Source organism: Galeopterus variegatus, unplaced genomic scaffold (genome assembly GCF_000696425.1).
Source record: "Galeopterus variegatus unplaced genomic scaffold, G_variegatus-3.0.2 Scaffold7545, whole genome shotgun sequence".
In the NCBI taxonomy this organism is placed as follows: Eukaryota; Metazoa; Chordata; class Mammalia; order Dermoptera; family Cynocephalidae; genus Galeopterus; species Galeopterus variegatus.
In genome coordinates this window covers 48,032-54,451 of record NW_007733656.1, presented here as the reverse complement: position 1 = coordinate 54,451, position 6,420 = coordinate 48,032, and the positions used below count along the sequence as shown (strand labels likewise).

Sequence of the window (6,420 nt, the reverse complement as noted above, 5' to 3'; positions counted from 1 at the left end):
CTTGGATGTAATTTTGTGTTAAAAATTTGCAAATATCTCCTCTAATTATGTCACTTAGTTTGAAATGTTTATGGTGTCTCGACTTTTAGAAGGTCCCCACACACGCTCTCCCGCCCCATATACAATCTATCGTAATAAAACTTTTCAATCTTTTGTTTTCTTTCAGAGTGTGTGCTTTTTGGGGCCATAATATCCCAAAGATATTATGTCATACTTTCTCTTAATAGTTATAAAGTTTGTCTGTCAACATATATGGCTTTAATCCAAATGTGTTTTGTTTGTTTGTTTGTTTTTTGTTTGGGGGGAGATTATTTTGGAAATAATATAGGTGGGAGCTAATTGTCTTCCTGTCTGGAAAGCCAGTTCCAACTGGATTTATTGACTGATGCATACTTTCCCCACTGATTTGTAATGCCACCTTCATCTTATATGTTTGGTTTTTCCATGGATTTTCTTTTCTGTTTCAGTGACCTTTTGTCTTTTATTGAACCAGTACTACATTGCTTTCATTACTAAAGCATTATGATAACATCATAAGGAATGGCACGTTATCTCTGTTCTTTTTCAGAAATGCTTTGCCTATTTTTGGACCTTATGCTTACACAGAATTTTAAAATTAATTTCTCAAAATCCATGAGCCATATTAGGATTTCATTGGAACTGCATTGAGTCTGTAGACTAATTAACAAAATTAATTCTTCCCATCCATTAATACAGTAATCTGTCTATTATTCACATTTTCCTATATATCCTTAATTAATGTAATATAATTGTCTCCAGAAAGGTCTTGCATATCTTGTTAGGTGAATTCCTATGCACATACATGTTTTTTGTTTCTGTCATGAATGATATCTTTTTTACTGTATTTTACTAATAATTATTGCTAGTATATAAGTTATATGTTGTATTTCTGAAAGTAGATTTTGCACCTAGCCACCTTGCTGTGCTCTTAGAGTTCTAATATTTTTTAGATTCTCTTGAATTTGTATGTAGAAAATCATATCATCTGCAAAAACTGACAGTTTTGAGCCTCTTTTTCCAATTCTTAAAAACTTCTCTATTATTCTTATTCTTATTGTTCTGCCCAAAATATCCAGCACAATGTTAATTTCAGCAATAATCACAGGCATCCTTCTTGATGTCTGACTTTAATAGGAATCACTCTGGCTTCACCATTAAGTGGGCTGCTTGTTTTTGGCAGCTCTTTTTTTATTGGGTTGAAGAAATTCCTATTCCTGGTTTGCTAACAAAAGTCTTATCAAAAATGAGTATTGAATAAATTTTAATTAATTACTTTTATGTGTTCATTGGTATAAAATTATTTTAAAATTAGTTACTCTGTATATATTCTATTTTTAGTATATCACTGGCTTGTGCCTTTTCTTCTCTCCTTAATCATTCATGTCAAGATAGTTATTGTTTATTAATCTATTAAAAATCAGTTTAGGTTTTGCTAAACACCTACTGGTTCTTTATTTCCTACTTCATTAGTTTCTCCTTTTATCATTAATATTTCTCTTTACTTTGGCTTTATTTTTGTTCTTTTTTCTAGCTTGCTATATAAAACATTAAATAATTTTCAGACTTTATTTACTAATATAAGTATTTAAGTAATTTCTTAATGCTGCTGAAACTTCATCCCATGAAGTTTTTATATAGTTTTTCTTGGCCTTCAATTTAAATATTTCACATTTCCATTGTGAGTTGAACAAATAAATTATACAAAAGTTTGTTTCAGTTTAATATGTTTTATCTTGGCTCTGTTTACTGTTTATTTCAAATTTTGTTGCATTATTATACAAAAGTGTAATTCATGTGATATGGATGCTTTTAAATGCATTGAGACTTTTGAGGCCTAGTAAGTAAAATTGAAAAGACATTTTTTATTATTTGAGTTCAGAATTTTAGCCACATATATACATATCAGTCCCGCTTGTTAACCATTGTCACCCAAATATTCTCTATTTTTTATTAATTCTGTTCCATGGTATTTTAGTTTCAGAAAGAAATGTTTAAATATCCAATTATAATTTTCTCCTTTTGATGTCATTTTTCTTTCTAATACTGCCTATTTTTTTCTTTGCATATTTTGTTTGTTGTTAGATGTAAGTTCAAAGTTATTCTATCTTCTTTTTTAAATTTTGCTTTATATAATGATACAATGTCCATCCATATCCTTATGACTATTTTTTTTTCCCCCACTTATGTTCTACACTAATATTAACATTGTTCCAACACCTTTGTTTTAGTTGCTATTTGCCTATTATATATATTTTCCATCCTTTCATTTTGAATCTTAAGAGTTTGTTTTTGTCTTAGGTGTGTCTTTTTTAAATTGCTTGACTTTGTTCTTATTGGTAACACAGAATTTTCTGTGTCAATAAATTTAGTTCATTTTACATCTACTGTAAATTGCTGATATATGAGATTCTGCCAATTTATATTGTGTTTTCTATTTACAATACTATGTTTTGTTCATTTTTTTAATCTTTCGTACCTTCTGCTGGATTATTGAAATTCCTTGTTCCTTTTGTTTTGATTTACCATTTTACTATATTTTATTTTATTCATCTTTACATATGTAACATTCATACTGTTTAATTTTTCTAAAATAAACTAAAGATAATTAGTATCTTCTGCCAAGACTAGATAATAACCTTTATTTGACCATTTTCCCCCAAACTATTCTTTCCATATCCTCCATGTTGTTTTATGCTATTGTTTTTAAAAGTAAAATAATTATTGGCTTTTTACAGTTAGTAATTAGACTTACAAAGATGTTTCAGCATTGATTCTGCTTATTATTGTTTGCTACACCCTGGGACTTTCCTCTTTTATTTCTCGCCCAAATACAATCCTTTAGTGGTTCTTGAAGACCTATATGTGTGTAAAAACTTTTCTAGGCCTTTGTATGGCTGAAAATAGCCTTTCTTCATCCTTGGCCTTAAAAGAAAGTTTAGCTCAATTGACAATTATTTTCCCTCAGCACTTTGAAGATTCATTCTATTTTCTTCTGCATTTATTATCATTGATAAGAATCTGCTCCTAGTTTGATGGTTGTTCCTAAGTAAACATACTTTTAAGATTTTCTCTTTATCCTTATATTCTGCATTTTAATTATGACATATCTGAGTATGAGATTAACTTCATTTATCCTGCTCAGGATTCAAGATTTTCCACTCTGTGGACTCATATCTTTCTTTAACTATAGAAAATTCTTAACTTTAATTGCCATGAATATTGTCCATATTTATATCTATATTATATCTATCCAACAAATTGTATTCTCTCCTAAAATTACTATCTATGTGAATAAATGTATGTAAACATTCTACTTCCATCTTTCAGGTTGTGTAACTTCTCTTTTATATTTCTCATCTGCATTAATTCACTTAATCCCAGATCTTGTAATAGATAAATCTTAAAATCTCAGTGGTTTCACATAGTATAATTTTCTTACTCATGAGAAGTCCAAAACAGAAATGCCTGACTGGTGGCTAGCCTTTCTTTCTCTAAGCAATGTTTTAGGCTCTCAAATTCACTCTATCTTCTGTGTCCACCATCTTCAACCAATGGCTTCTGAGTTCATCACGCTTGCCTGCCGTAAGTGAGCAGAGAGGAAAATGTTTGGAAATCATGAGTGGTAAGCTTTATGGAGAAGCCTAGATGCTGTCTTACATGTCACTTCCAACAATATTAGATTGGCTAGAACTCAATCATATGGCCACACCTAACTGTAAGGAAATCTTGGGGAAATAATCTAACCATGTTATATTAGTTTTCTATAGCTGCTGTAACAAATTATCACAAATTTAATGACTTAAAACAACACAAATTTATTATCTTACAGTTCCATGGGTTAGAAATCTGCCACATATGTCTCACTAGGCAAAAATCGGGGTGTCATCAGGACTACATTCATTCTGGAGGTCCTAGGAGGAAATCCATTTCCTTGCTTTTTCAGCTTCTAGAAGCTGCTTACATTCCTTGGCTCATGGCCCCCTTCCTCCATCTTCAAAGTTAACAAAAGTAAAGCAAGCCCTCAAATCATTCTAGCCTTCTTACATTGTCACATCTTCCTCTGACTCTTTTATACTTCCCTCCTCCTTTTGAGGACCCTTGTGATTACCTTGGGCCTACCCAGATAATCCAAGATAATCACCCTTTCTTGAGGTCAGCTAATTAGCAACCTTAATTCCATCCTCAACCTTAATTCCCTTTTGCCATGTAACCTACCATAGTCACAGGTTCCACAGATGAGGACATGGAAATCTCCAAGAGGGCCATTAATCTGCCTACCAAACACATGGCTAAGAGACAAAGGAAATCAGTTTGGTGAACGGCAAGACTGTCTCTGTCATATCATCTCCTTATTTCTCTATGCTGAGTTCTGAATGATTTCTCTCAGATTTATTTAGCAATTCACTAATTATTTCTTCAGGTGAATCTATTCTCTTTCTTTATCCACCTAATGATTTTTGTAATTAAACGACTATATTTTCCACATCTGCAATTTTTATTTGAGTCTTTATCAAATGTACCTGGTTCTGATTCCTAAGTTATTCTTGATTTATAAATTCTATTTCTTCCTTTGAATCTTTGAATACATGAAACACACTTGTTCAAAAATTCCTTTTGAATTGTTCTTGTGTGTTTTTTCCCATTTGCTGTGGTTATCTCTCATGGCAGTAGGTTTCCTCAGATGCTTTTTAACTTAAGTCTCTGAGCTCACTGGTTATCATTTGTTTGAGTTCATCATAAATGCTATGTTGGATAATAATTCTATTACTCCATAGATTTCATAGATCAGTTTTTAAAATAGTTTCTGCACTCATAGTTTCTTCCCTACATAAAGTGTTCAAATGTGGTCTCTGTACTTGAATCAAGTCTTCGTTGAAGATTCTATCATTACTAGAGACTCAATTTCCAACAATGGCCTGGTGCAAATGGGTTCCTTCCTGGCATACCTTGGTTAACAGATAGGGATAAATGGTGCCCCTTTCACAGATAGTGCTTTAGTGAGCCAGATTTATACAGTAAAGACTAGTCCCAGGTCTTCACAATGCATGAAATGTGTGACCTTGACTTCTGCTGCTATCAGGTGTTAAAAACCCAGCCCCCCAATAAGACACTCACATGTTGGTGCAACTTCTCATTCACTATCAAGATTATGGGGTCCCTCTTGATATATTGTTCTTGGAGATTTCTCTTTCCAATTTTCAAGCCCAGCTCTACATTTTAAAACTTTTAAAACTATTGCATCCAACTTTTCCAAGTGATTAGAGGAGAGGGTAAAATATTCATCTTGACAGCAACCCACTTTTCCCTGCATTGACTCTTTATCTTCTAGTACTCAGAACATCATGGTTCTGCTCTCTTGCTATTCAGTATCCCCATATGACACAAGTGATTTTTGGAAAGTGGAAACCCCCTGTTGAAACAGTTATATAGTAATAGTCTGGTATAACAAAAGATCTCTCAAACAAAGGGAAAAACAGAAAAAAACAAAGAGAGAAAAGGAGGAGCAAGAGAGGCAAAGAAGGAGAAAATAAAAGCAGTAGAATTAGCAATGGAAGAAGACATAGAGACAGAAAATTTCGATGGACTGAGAAACTAGCAATTTCCCAAAATATTTTTATTCTCTTTCTCAAAGAAATTAAAAGACAGGTTGCATATATCTTGCAGTCCTATTCTACCCACAAGAGTATTACTTAGAAAATATACAAAAATCTGAAGTTTATACTCAAAAAGCAATCCATAAGTGGAAATCCAGCTGCTCACCATGTTACATTGCAACTGATAATAGGAACTGGATGTGACTCATTTCTGCCCTCTTTCCCACAATATTTTTGCAATACAGTGTCTATGTAACCTAAGTTCTCCCTAGGACATGCAGAACTCATTCTTGTTTCAATTTCTTTTCTTTTAGCACTGTCTCAATCAAGTATTGGTAAGTTCCTTCACTTTTCTATAATTCTGCTGACATTTAGCCCCATTTAATCAAGAGAGCACTTTATCAAACTTCCCAGCTTCTTCCATNTGGCTCTGTTTACTGTTTATTTCAAATTTTGTTGCATTATTATACAAAAGTGTAATTCATGCGATATGGATGCTTTTAAATGCATTGAGACTTTTGAGGCCTAGTAAGCAAACTTGAAAAGACATTTTTTATTATTTGAGTTCAGAATTTTAGCCATATATATACATATCAGTCCTGCTTGTTAACCATTATCAAATATTCTCTATTTTTTATTAATTCTGTTTCATGATATGTTAGTTTCAGAAAGAAATGTTTAAATATCCAATTATAATTGTCTCCTTTTGATGTCATTTTTCTTTCTAATACTGCCCATTTTTTCTTTGCATATTTTGTTTGTTGTTAGATGTATGTAAGTTCAAAGTTATTCTATCTTCTTTTTT

General features: G+C 32.1%; 1 protein-coding gene across 1 annotated transcript in view; it reads left to right on the top strand.

Annotated features, from left to right (window-relative positions):
- LOC103607569 (uncharacterized protein C6orf10-like) overlaps positions 1 to 6,420 on the top strand; it is a gene marked incomplete at its 3' end in the record, with an annotated part of 71,125 nt that overhangs the window by 16,705 nt on the left and 48,000 nt on the right. The gene's annotated exons all lie outside the window — the stretch shown is intronic.